General features: G+C 40.2%; 2 non-coding genes across 2 annotated transcripts; both read left to right on the forward strand.

Annotated features, from left to right (window-relative positions):
• Positions 1–5,926: 5,926 nt before the first annotated feature.
• TRNAA-AGC (transfer RNA alanine (anticodon AGC)) lies at positions 5,927–6,002 on the forward strand. The gene has a single exon. It is a non-coding gene; the product is annotated as a tRNA-Ala (tRNA).
• Positions 6,003–8,063: 2,061 nt separating this feature from the next.
• LOC142876785 (U6 spliceosomal RNA) lies at positions 8,064–8,171 on the forward strand. Its single transcript, XR_012923603.1, has one exon. It is a non-coding gene; the product is annotated as a U6 spliceosomal RNA (small nuclear RNA).
• The last annotated feature ends 5,382 nt before the right edge of the window (positions 8,172–13,553 follow it).

Raw genomic sequence — 13,553 nt, forward strand, 5'->3', positions numbered from 1 at the left:
CCAGGTTTGCTAGACATACACTGTCGCTTTGCATTTCATGCCAGGTTTGGTGAATTCTTTCCGCTTCTGTCTTATCTCTTCCATAAGGACCTAAATCTCCCTAGGCTGCATTAAACTTGTCTTTGAATTTTTCTCCATTACTTTTGTTGTCTTTCCAGGAAGCCTTGTAGGCAGAGGAGGAAGTTGGGGAAAAGGGACAATTTGAAGACACAAGAAAATGCCCTGTTTGGGGGGCTTTCCCTGGATGGAATGGAAGTGCCCACTAAAAAGTCAGCTGTGAGGTGAACCTTGCAGCAAGCTGACAGGTAGGAAAATATCTGAAGAGTCCCAGAGCCTAAAATTAGTATAAGGGCAAACCATTCTTCTGTTTTCCAGAAATACGCATCAATGCCTCCAAAGTCCCTAATTCCTTTTCAAGCTTCTGCTATCCTCACTTCAAGGGCCTTCTCCGCACTCTCAAGAAAATCCAGATCTCCAGTTGCAAACTCTCTGCAGAAATCCAGACTCAGGTGCAACAATGCTTAGCAACATCTGCATAAAACTGCATCATAGATGTTTCAAATTCATCCTGTTCAAACAGTGCCAGAACAGTGACTGTCTGTGGCAGACACTTGCTGCTTTTCCTTTAGTAGCTGAAGTGGTTGTTTGTCTTTTCTTTCCTCTAGGCCTAAATTTCTGGAGGCAACTGTTTGGGTCCTCTTGTTTGTACCTACCACCCTGCATTTTCTACTTTGGCAATCAGGAGCAGTGCACTTGCAAGAACCCCACTATGATGGTGTGGAAAACCCATGGTACCATGGAGACAGACCAGAGAAGAAGTGACAAATCTTTAGGTTCAAACAGAAGCCACTTGAGGCAAACTGGCCATGTCAGGGTCAGAGTTGGGATTTGGAGGCCCTAGGTATTAGCTATTTCCTTTCCCTGGGAAAAGTTCACAATGTCCAGAATATGAATTCTTTCAGGGACTATGGGGCCAGAATTCCAGCACTCTTTGGAAACTTTTTATCTCTCCTGACACTGCCCACTGTCTTGAGTTACCTGAGGCCATATGCTGTCTCCATGTGTATTTTAGTGAAGTTTTGAAGAGTAAGAGGGAAAAGAAGCATCGGTGCTTGTGGAATAGAAAACACCACGGACAAACTTTTGTTTTCTGCAGGCTCTGCCAGTAGTCAAGGGAAGAAAAATCAAAGAGGAAGATAGCTAATTCACTCAAAAAGGAATTTAAAAGCAGTCTTTATTTGGCATCTGCCCTGAAATATACACAGCTTTGTAAAAGCATTTCTCAACTAAAAGATTCTAAAAGCAACACTGTTGAACTGTCTGGAGATTTAGGTGGTTATAGTGCTTCCTGGATAGACAGGGCATCCTGGACTCCAGTGTCTGTGGAGTCTTGTCTTATTTATTTATTTATTTATTTAGAGACAGAGTCTCACTTTGTTGCCCAGGCTAGAGTGAGTGCCGTGGCATCAGCCTAGCTCACAGCAACCTTAATCTCCTGGGCTCAAGCAATCCTCCTGCCTCAGCCTCCTGAGTAGCTGGGACTACAGGCATGCGCCACTATGCCCGGCTAATTTTTTTGTCTATATATTTTTAGTTGGTCAATTAATTTCTTTCTATTTATAGTAGAGACGGGGTCTTGCTCACGGTGATTTCGAACTCCCGACCTTGAGCTATCCTCCCGCCTCGGCCTCCCAGAGTGCTAGGATTACAGGCGTGAGCCACCACGCCCGGCCTTGTCTTTTTTTTTATTTTTCTCTGTAAGTGGCTCACTGCTGTCTGGTCCTCCAAGCCTTTGAGAAACTAAACAGAGATCCTGTTGTTTACTTCTACACACAAAACAAGCCTTGCTGCTCTGTGTACCCCTTTGATACACAAACTAGCACCCAAAAGGAAACAAAAATGCAAATGATTTTGGTACATTTACCCAACGTAGAACCATGCTTAGAAACAAAAAGTTCTATAATTTTTTTCTGCTCCTTGTTTATGCCACCAACATTTGTTTTAGGAAAAAGAAGAAACTTAGGCATCTAAGTACTCCTTCGGCCGCCTCTTCTAATTTAGGTTGGGGTGCGTGCCTGCGCTTCCCTCAGCCAAAACGGCTCAGACGGGTGTAAGCATTTTATTAAGGCTCGAAGTCACCCACTGAATGCTGCACGTGCGTGTGCGCGTGCACACACACACACTCACCCCACACCCCTGAGCCAGCCAAGATTCGAACCTGGAATATTCTAATCTGTGATCAGATGCGTTATCCATTGCACCACTGGCCCTGTGAGGAGCCAGTTCCGTTAATTTATGTATTCCCCTTTATGATTTCACAGTCCTAAAAACAAGAATGTTGTAAGAAATGTAGAAGGGAAGGAATTTTAATTCATTACTCGCTAATTTCTTGTGATTTTATTTCCCCTGGTGAGTGTGCAGGGTTGAGTGTTTTCTATAACATGGCATGTGAAATCTCCAAAGAGAGTCAATTTATTATCCACCAAAACAACTACCCTGCCAAAAATCCAGCATCAAGCAAAAATCCACTAAGACTTAAAGGGTAGTCCTCTCCCAAAGGGAACTTATTCCTACCAGTTGATAGCATTCAGTTAAACTTGGAAAACAAACTTCCAAGTTTGTTTTCACAGTTCTTTCTTACAATCCCCAGTGCGTTCCCTGCGGGTGCTGAGGTGTACTCACCCAAGAGTGACTTCAATTGAAGGTGTAGGGAATCGAACCCGGGACCTTGTGAATGCAAAGCAGGCGTTCCACCACCGACCCTTGAGTACCTTAGCTCTTTCATCAAATATTATTACTATTTTCCTGTGAGGATTTTCGTTTTTGTTTTTTAAGAGTTGGTTAGGTGAAAGTCTACTGGGTTAAATTTCTCATTCCCCAAAACTGCGAATCTGGATACTGTCTAGGGACTTCATTATTAGAGTAACTGGACTGTGGGCCCAGTAGTACAGCTTGTGATTCTAGAACCTTCCCACTTCTGTTAGCCTTCACGAAGTTCCATTCGTCAGCGACTCGGTAAAAATTACTTGCCTCTACCAGGAAAGTCCCACAAAAATCTCACGTCTTCAACGTAGATGTAGATCGCAGCGACACAGACTGGAAGAAAGCGCTTCCCAGTGCCGTCAGCCGCCGGCTGCAGTTGACCTTCACACCGCGAGGGGGCGGATGCCGAGCCCGCACCGGCTCTCCTGCGGGTTCGCGCCTTCCGGGTTCTGAGATTGCCTTCAGTTCTGGTTCCACACTCAGTTTCTATTTCTTGCTTGAAGACTATCTCCACAAAGGATTTTTAAAACAGCAGTTTCCAAAATCTATCACATTTAAGTAGAGTGACTTCTTTTTTTCAGACTGGGGGAATAAACGGGACAAAGGCAGACGCAGAGCAGCGGAGAAAAGTTGGGAGGGCGAAAAAAAGCTGTCAAACTGCTTTCTTTTTGAGAACCTATCAACGCAAGGACGAAGCCTGCTATAGATAGATATTTGAAAGAAAAAAAGTCAAAGAGACCTGGAAACCTTCCAATGGTGCCCATCGGTGAATTAGAAAATGCGGGGAGGTCCTGGGTATTGCAAAGCAGATAGGATCGAATTGTCTGGGAAAGAGCAGAGGTAATGGCCCTGCATTCACTGGATGCTTTCAGCTACTTGTGGGGGGGCACTGACGTTGAAGCCCTGGGCTGCTGCTTTATCAAAGAGCCTCCGTGTAATACTGACAAAAGTATTTCAGGCAAGTTTTCATTTAAAGACTTAAAATATTGAATGAAAGTGGTTACTAATAATGGCAAAGAAGATTGAAAGCACTCAATTCTGATTTTCCTGGCCTTAGGCTTCTGGAAGTTTTCCTTGAGAAACTGAATGCAGGATGTTTGTGATCAGGTGACAAGCTGCTGGAAGGAGAATTCCTTGATGGGTTTTGCCGGCCTTTCAAACTCTGGGGAGGAATCTGAGACTTTTAGAACTGTAGCGCTCTCCCAACTGAGTTGTCAGCTATACCTCTACCTTCACTGACACTAATAATTTTCTCAACTTTTGTGTTTGGAAAGCACTGCATTCGTTGAGAGATATCTTTCCCTAACTCTCACTCAGAAGTTGGGCTCAATATCCTGCCACATTTGGTAATTGTTTGGAACTACTGCCACCTGTATATGTGGAAGGGAAATGAGGGGAGAGAAAATCAGTGGGTGAGTTTTCTGTTCTTCGCCTTCTCGCAGAAACAAGAGAGACTACAAAGGAATTTGTTAACAAAGATTGCCTAAAGGCCTCTTTTTTTTCTTTTATTTTTCTTTTTTATGCCTCAGAGAACTGTGAAATGGAACCAAAGGAATGTGAGCTTACTCAAGCAATGTGGCATGAGTGTTTCTCTCCTTTCAGAAGAGTGGGATGTTTCTTTTTCTCTAAATTCTTCTTTTCTTACTTGTACTGATGCAATTTGGCCATATCATTGATGTACAGGTTTGAAGGGGAAAGACAAAAGCAGTATTGAAGGAATCCAGGAATAAAACTGGATTCTCCCTACATGCTTAGCCTATGCTCTGCCACTAAGCCACACACCCAAACAAACCCTATACTTCAGTAAATCCTCCATAACTGATGATTGCCATAAGTTCTGGGTATCTAATGGTTGACAAAGTTTGCTGTATTCTACTTCACTATTTCTGGAAAAATCCCACACTAATCCTTTTGTGCAGCTGTGCCATGAGAAGAATAATGGAATGCTAGACCAATAAGTGGTTCTGTTACTAAGATCTTCCTGCTCCAGTCTTCCCACTCCAATCAGTCCACTCCAAGGCCTGCTCATGAATAGACTACCAGATTGTCAGTTCCAATTCATCAGCAAGAGTCCCAGAGAAATATTCACTTCTTTTCAATATCCTTTTCTTTCAGCTTCCACTTTGCCTACAAAGTGTCAAGAAAGTGTTATGTCATGTACAGGAGGGATTTTTCTACCGCCTGCACAGTAGCTTTACATACTTCTTGCACTGTATGTAGCATTAGCATTTTAAATTTCCACTCCTGGGGATGATTTTTACTATTAAAATGAAGATAATCTTACTGTAAGTTGGAGCTTAAGCCTAATGGCGCCTGTGGGAGCTCTGGCAAAGTCCCTAACCCTCTAAAGCAAGAACTTGTGGTTAACGGGTTTTTTGGTTTCTTGCTTCTAATGGGCTAGATATTCAGCAAGCCTCAGCTTGAATAAGGGGTTTTATGCAAGCTTCAGCTTCAACGGGCCTCTGCTCCTCTCCTCTGGACCTCATCAAAACAGGAAACCAACCAGTCTGCCTATCTCATTGTGATGAGGAAAGGTTGCTCGGAGGCCACTGGAGCCAGATGTTTCTCTTATCTTAGTTATGCTGCAGTCTTTGTTTTTAGAATTTGCAGTCCTGGGAGAAAGATCTTGCCAAATGTATTAGTAGCAGTTGCTAACAGGGAATGAGTATTCTTTTACTGGCCGGGATACATTTGTACAACCATTTTAGAAAACTCACTGCTGTGAGGAATGTAATGACAGTGACCAAGGCATTCCTTAAAAATCTTAGATGGTAGTGCTAGTGAAAGGTGACCTTACTAATAACCTACCTAACAGAGGAAAATAAATAATCAAACAGAAGGTAAGAAGAATACACTCACAGCACATAATTGCTGTTCTGAAGAGAAATCTGGCAGTATAACTGCCCTTTGTTTGGTTTGGTTAAACACCTGAGGCAATATCTCTAAAAGTTCCTTTTTTTTTTTTTAATTTAAGCCCTAAAATTTCCTTTTCATAGCCTTGAAGAGTCCTAAAAGGATAGCAAGGGTGTGAGTTCCCTTCCAGCTCTTGCCTGAACCAGATTCCAAGGACTCTGATAAAGCCAGCCTCACAGAGAGAAGAAAAAAAATGGAAAAGACAAACAAAGCTGCTTCACAGCCACTCCTGTTATCAGTCTGCAGCAGTGGGGGTGTATCTCAGTGGTAGAGTGCATGCTTAGCATGCATGAGGCAGGCCCTGGGTCCAATCCCCAGCACCTCCAGTGGGGGGTTTTCTATACATACTCCTAGGATGAGGATCCTTAGTACTTTTAATTGAAAATATCCAAATTTTCTGTCCTTAATTCTCAGTTCCCTTACATAGCTGTGATAACTTTAATTCTTAGTTCCCCTACATATCTGTGATAACTTTCTTAATTATTATGGTATACAAGGAGACAATTCATGCTTATTTATTCAAATTTATTTTTTTATGTTTATAATAATTAGCCTCCACTCTGGAGCCAGGCAGCTGGTGATCATAAAGATTCTTAACTTCTCCCCATAGCTGGTATCCATAAAGATTCTTAACTTTCTCTGTAATCGCTTTTTCAAAACCTAAAGGTGGTTTTTAAGATATCTTCCAGGCCCTGCATTCCACTGGATCGATGGGCCCACACAGACCAGCCGCCCATACCAAGAAACTGAATCAACTAGAATTGTGACCTCAAGGTCTAGAGCAACACAGGAAGATCAAGAAGATAATTTCTACATCCCTCTAATTTTGCCTAATCCCTTGCCAATCAAACTACCCTTAAAAGCCCTGTCATCCAAATTCTTGGGGAGGCAGATTTGAGAAATTTCTCCCATCTCCCTGCTTGGCGCTATGCAGAATGAAAACTTCCTCTGCATTAAAACCTGTTGGCTGCTTCTTGGGCAGCGGGCAAATGAACCTGGTTGGGCAGCAACACTTTCATGTACATTGGGAATATCGTGGTGAATGCTTTGTCTGGTAATGCTCACGTATATTGTATTCTTTTAGCAAAGTTACAGTGTCATTTGGTTCCATTTCTCAGCATTTTAGGAGATTATGAAAGATGAAAGAGCAAAAAGAAAAGAAAAATAAAGGACCCCACAATTATTATTATTATTATTATTATTATTATTATTTTTTGAGACAGAGTCTCACTTTGTTGCCCAGGCTAGAGTGAGTGCCGTGGCGTCAGCCTGGCTCACAGCAACCTCAATCTCTGGGGCTCAGCGATCCTACTGCCTCAGCCTCCCGAGTAACTGGGACTACAGGCATGCGCCACCATGCCCGGCTAATTTTTTGTATATATATATTTTAGCTGGTCAATTAATTTATTTCTATTTTTGGTAGAGACGGGGTCTCGCTCAGGCTGGTTTCGAACTCCTGACCTTGAGCAATCCGCCCGCCTCGGCCTCCCAAAGTGCTAGGATTACAGGTGTGAGCCACCACGCCCAGCTCTATTTTTGTTTTTTTAGTTTTAGTTTTCTTGATTTTCTGAGCTGTATCTGCCTCAACTGACAAGATTCAGAGGAGCAGAGTAGCTTTCCATTGGATCCCACCCACCACCTCTCTTCTGTCTCTCTCTTCCATCTATTCATCCCACACTGCCAGGTATTGGATATTCAACCAGCATATGTGAAAGACAATAGATTCCAAATCTTTCTGCATGGATAAGTACACTGGACAATTAGCAATACTGAAGGGATCTGAAACCTTTTAAGAAAAGAGAAGTTGAAAACAAAGTATTGAAAGAGGAGTGGAAGAAAAAGCCTAAGCTTAAGCAGGCAAGGTAGCTTAGTTGGGAAGGTGGTAGGCTGGAGATCTAAGGGTGGGCAGTCCGATTCTGGGCAGTGGAGAGTGGAGGTGCCCTCTGCTGAGAATACGTGTTTGTGTAAGATGAGTCTGCTGGTGTAACGTTGCATAATAAATTTATAATTCAACTGTAAGAGTTGACAGTTGGAGTCCGCTTTTATTGTTTTGACATTCATTATGTGTGTGTACTGACAATTAAAAAATAATAAAATGTCATGGTACAGAGTCGCATGTGATACCGAAAAGGCTGTGGAACTACCACTGAGCCACTGTGATTTACAGTGCGCACAGCAGCAACGCGAAGGAAAAAGAGCGCCACGTACCACCTGTGTTGCATCTACTCTGTCCCAGCCCGGAAGAAGACACTGACGATACATAAATGAATGAGGGGGCTGCGTTCAAATAAAACTGTATATATGAACATTAACATTTTCGTCTCTTATAAATTTGACGTGTTACAAAGTACAATTCTTTATTTTTTTCAATCTTTTAAAATGTAAAAATCCTTGCTCGGTTCGGCAGGGTATATAGGAAAATCGGAACGATACAGCTATTCGCCCGGCCCCTGTGCGAGGATGATACACAAATTCTTGAAGCATTCCATACGTGTGTGTATATTTTCTGCGTAAAAATCAAGCTTTGCTTGCAGGCAATAACTTACTCACTTACAGTAGAGGATGCCATTACAAACACCCATAAGAACCCTAATAGCAGACAGGATTTCAGTATCCACGAGTGGGAACTGGTGACAGGGACTAGAACCTTAATCCTCTAATTAACAGGCTGAATACTCGCCAAGTGAGCTACGCAAATCTACCAACTACTTTGGGGCACACATATATTCCACTAATTCATTTGGTAGTTCTTGTCCTAATCTGTAAATCTCTGCATTCTCCTCGATGTAGAGAAAGTTCCATTCAAAAGGGATGATATAAACCCTAACACTCAGAAGTGCTCTGTTTTCCTCCCTCCTCTCTTCCTTGTCTTCCATCTCTTTGAGTCCAGAATCAGAGCTATAATGTCCACAGAAAAAGTCATTGAGGATATTAGTTCCTTCTTCATCATTCATTTTTCTTTCTTTTCAAAGTCAAAAGAATTGCTTGAGCTTACTTCTAGTGGTTGACTTTTTGTGTGTGTGTGTGTGAGACAGAGTCTCGCTTTGTTGCCCAAGGTACAGTGAGTGCCGTGGCATCAGCCTAGCTCACAGCAACCTCAAACTCCTGGGCTCAAGCAATCCTCCTGCCTCAGCCTCCCGAGTAGCTGGGACTACAGGCATGCACCACCATGCCTGGCTAATTTTTTCTATGTATATTAGTTGGCCAATTAATTTCTTTCTATTTATAGTAGAGACGGGGTCTGGGTCTTGCTCAGGCTGGTTTCGAACTCCTGATCTTGAGCAATCCACCCACCTCGGCCTCCCAGAGTGCAAGGATTACAGGCGGGAGCCACCGCACCCAGCTTCGGCTTCTTTTTTTTTTTTTTTTTTTTTTAAACAGGCTTTCACTCTATTGCCTGGGCTAGAGTACAGTGGCATCAGCTGGAGTACAGCTAGGCATCAGCCTAGCTCACAGCAACCTCAAACTCCTGGGCTCAAGCAATCCTTCTGCCTCAGCCTCCCATAGTGGTGGACTTTTCAAAGAAGAGCTAGTGACTCTGGTTTCTGTCACAGATCCACAATCAAAACATTAAGTCAAATGCCTTAGAAAGCCTAAAATGAGCCTGATATGAAAATATCTGCTCATAATCTCTTCCCTTATTATCTTGCTTGCATTTTTCCCTCGACTTCAGTTTCCCTGAGGCAGTGTGGAAGTTCCAAGCCAAATACAGTGAGGTTATGAAGAGCTAAAGAAAAAGACTGGTGAATCAGTGTCTGGGTCAAAGATGTTATTCACTGTCTGCGTGGTTCTGAGCTCAAAGGCCAAGAGAATGAAAGTCCAAGAAAGGATTTTTGTTTGTTTGTTTTAGTAAATGAAAGAAAAATTCTGAAATACACCACAAATATTAAAGTATTGCCTGATGAAGAAGAAAAAATAAAAATGGTTTTCGTGGGCTCTGTGGCTTAGTTGGTTAACGTGCCCGTCTAGTAAACAGGAGATCTGGGTTCACAGTCCCAACAGAGCCTTGCTGGTTAAGTCCTGAGCTTGCGGCAGTTTCATCTCAAAACTAGATCGTTTTGCCAGTTTTTCTACCATTGGCTGTCCTCGACCTCTGAGTTTGGACATAATAGGCAGCATTCAAAGGCTTTGGAAACAAAATAGAACTGATTTTGGTACATCCATCCAACACAGGACTATATGAAAAAAGCAAAGATCAGAACCGTGATTATAGTATACTACCCAATTTTTTTGTTTTGTTTTTTAAATACAAACAGCACCTTTCACTGGGATTTTCCGTGCAATGTTATCTCAGGTATTTCAATCTGGTTTTATATAGAGTCAAGAACAACTAATTGAAGTTTGGAGAGGAAATATAGATTGCGGGCATGGATTTTACTCTTGCAATAATGCAATTATAGGTGTGAGGGGAGATGGGGCAGGGGTTCGGATGTCTTCAATCCCAGAAATTTGTGAACGCATTCTATGAATGTCTATTTAATATTGATGAGGGCAGGCTACACAATGTAGGCCCAGTGCAAAATGAAAATATGGGGTCCCTTATTCAAAACTTAGAGGAAATGTGTCATTAAGTGTACTAAAATATAAAGCATTTTCCTTTCTTTCTTGGTTGCTTGCTCTCTCTCTGCCTGTCATGGTATTTTTTACTTGCTATTTAATGTCATTCCTATTAAGAAAAATTAAAATTGTAAGTTAGCATTAATTTTACAGTTCATCTTTATTTTGCACAACATCGAAATTCATGGAGCATCTCGGTTACTTTATATATGCACAAACAAGGAAAGCTAGACGCGCAATAGCATGTATTTTTTTCCTCAGGTGTCATGTTCTGTTGTTCCATCGAACACTAACAAAACATAAATTCAAAGATACAATCATTTTGGAATTTCATAGACGACAGAGGTAAAGCGAGAGATTATTAGGGTCTCTAGCCCTAGCCTAGCTGCAAAAGCAACACCTGCCAAAACCTGAGGTTGAACCAGAGACCTTTAGATTTTCAGCTCAGTGTTCTCCCAACTGAGCTATCTCAGCTGCACTAAGCTAGCTCTTTCTTCCATTTTAGTTTGCATTCTTTGATTGTTTTCAACTTTTCACTTTTAGGAAATTTCAGATTTCTTAAGTGCTGCTAACTTAAGAACGTTTATTTTATTTACCCACCCAGAAAGATTTGGAATCTACTGTCTCCTATATATGTTGAATGAATCCAATTCCTGTCAGTAGGGGATGGATAGGTGGAAGAGGGAGACAGAGAGGGGTGATAGGGATTCAAAGGAAATTTTTCTCCTCTTCCACATCCTGTTGGTTGTGCCAGACACAGCTCAGACTATTAAGAAAACTAAAGATAAAAATGTTGTATGGTCCTTTATTTTTCCCCTCTTTTGGTCTGTCATAATCTTCAAAGATGCTGAGAAAAGGAACCCAAAGTTAGTTTCTGTTAATGTGGGGTCAGGTTTTTGTTTCCTGGTGATGATTTTAAGTGAGCTGCTAATCCTCTTTTATCCTCTTCCATCTACTCAACGCCATAGTGGTTTTCTCGGTTGTTTGTTTGTTCGCCCTGAGTGGTGCAGAAGTTTATGGAGCAGTGGAGCACAAATGGGGCAGCACTAAAAGGAGTCCATTGGATCATATTTGTAAATAGAAAAAATGAGAGAAAAAAACAGGTGGGCATTGATGAATAGCTAAAGAACAGAAATGAAGTTTTCAGGAAATGAAACTGAGGCAGCACACATTTTAAGTATGCTTTCTACCACTGAGCAACACTTATGATAACCAAGCTTTATTGGAGATACATCTTGAAATATTACTGTCAGTATGTCTAGTTTTCAAAACATAATAGTTAGCAAGAGAAAGTCAATGGAGATAAGCCCCACTATTTTTGAAATCACTGAACTGGATCCTGTTTAATTGCTGCACCTAGGGAAAGGTTACTGCATCTCAGAACAAGTGACAATGCATTTGCTCCTAAGACATCCCCAGTCTAACTTGAAAAGTGTACACAATTGCTAAAAGATAGTTATATTAATACTGTTTTCCTTGCATATAATTAACCTAGGGTGGATAAGTTTCTCTCTTTTGAATTGATAGGGTTTTGCTTTCTTTACCACATTATGGGATTTGTCACAGAACATCTCACAGTTGTTTTTGATCAAGTGTGGAGCAGAAAATCATTGCTAATTATTTTTAGTATTTCTCTTTTTATTAAGAGTTCAAACAAATCTTTATTGTGGATCAGCAGCTGATTAGAAAACCCAAAGTTAGTTTTAATGTAAGAAACATCCTAAGATTTTCGTTACTGAGAATTTAGGACCTAAATTTAGGAAAAATAATATCAAAAAAACCTGTGAATGTACAATTTAATTATATTGGGATATTAAGTGTTTAAAGTTAAAAAAAAACTTAGCTATAAAAATTATTAGGATTATAGTAATAGTACACTAAAGTTTTAGAAGTTCAGTTCCATTTTGTCTACAGAAAGTTCTTATATTTTCTTATTTTTATTTTTATGTACATTCTTAGTAGTCCCTAGAATCAAATCAGCAAAGGAATTCTATTGAGTAGAAAAGTGTTTAGAGTTTGTTAATTTTTTCTAGATATAAAAAAAGTTTAGGAAATGTGTCTCCTTGGAAAATACATTACATTGATACAAATGAAGATTTGTTTTTAATTTTCTGGAGTAAGTTAGGAAATTCAGAAGAAGTTCTTCTAGACTTACCTTTCTCCCTGCCCCATAAAGACAGATATCCCCAGCATGTGTCCAGATGAAAATAAAGAAAAAGAAAGAAACCCCCAACTTTTGTGGTCAATCTCTAATTTCTTCCAAAAGAAATAGATACAGGAGAAGAGGATATGAGAAGATGGCTAAAGACAAATACAGAAAGAGTTAAGGCCATTGTAAAACGTTAACCAACTTTCCTTTGCTAGAATTAGAAAAGGGTTTTTCCCCTCAATTTACCCCAACTCATTGGAAACAATACAAGAGAGAAGACAGGTGGACCAACATCTTTAAAGTACTGAAGAAAAAAATTCAGCCTATCTGACTCTATGCAAGAAAATGTGCATCTACACAAAGAAATGAAGAGCACTGGAAATAGTAATGATGTAGTAAATATAAGGGTTTTTAATTTTGCTGTTATATAAATCTGTTTAATTGTCAGAAACTATTGTTTAGAGTACAAATAATAACAACGTATGGTGAAACATATGGAGAAGTTAAATGACAATGATAGCACAAACTCTGGGAAAGGAGAAATGGAGGTATAGTGTTGTAACATCCTTATCTATACATGAAGAAATATAGTATCACTTGAAACTGGGGTGTGATTTTTTTAATGTATAGTATAAAGACTAAAGCATCTACTAAAATTGGATCATGGAATTAAATGTAAATAGAAGAAAACATCTTTGTGATCCTGAGTGAGACAAATATTTTGTGGCTATGACAATAAAAGCATAAAATGTGATAACTTGGACCCCATCAAAATTTTTTAAATTCTGCTCTGTGAAAAACATGGTTAAGAGAATGAAAAGACATGTAACAGACTGGGAGACAACATATGCAAACATATAGCTGATAAAGGATCTGCATCTAGACTTTGTAAAGAACTTTCAAGAGGTCAATATTAAGAAAACTCAATTTAAAAACAGGCAAAATATTTTAGTAGACACTTCATCAAAGATATGAGAATGGAAAATAAGTACATTAAAGGATATTTGACAGCATTAATTCTTAGGAAAATATAAATTAAAACCATAATAATATACCAAAGTACAGCTATTAGAGTGGCTATAATTAAAAAAACTAACCATACCAAGTGTTGGCAAAATGCGGAGGAAATAGAACTTTCATACAATGCTGGTGGTAATGTAAAACAGTATAA

Source organism: Microcebus murinus, chromosome 15, assembly GCF_040939455.1.
Source record: "Microcebus murinus isolate Inina chromosome 15, M.murinus_Inina_mat1.0, whole genome shotgun sequence".
NCBI lineage: Eukaryota > Metazoa > Chordata > Mammalia > Primates > Cheirogaleidae > Microcebus > Microcebus murinus.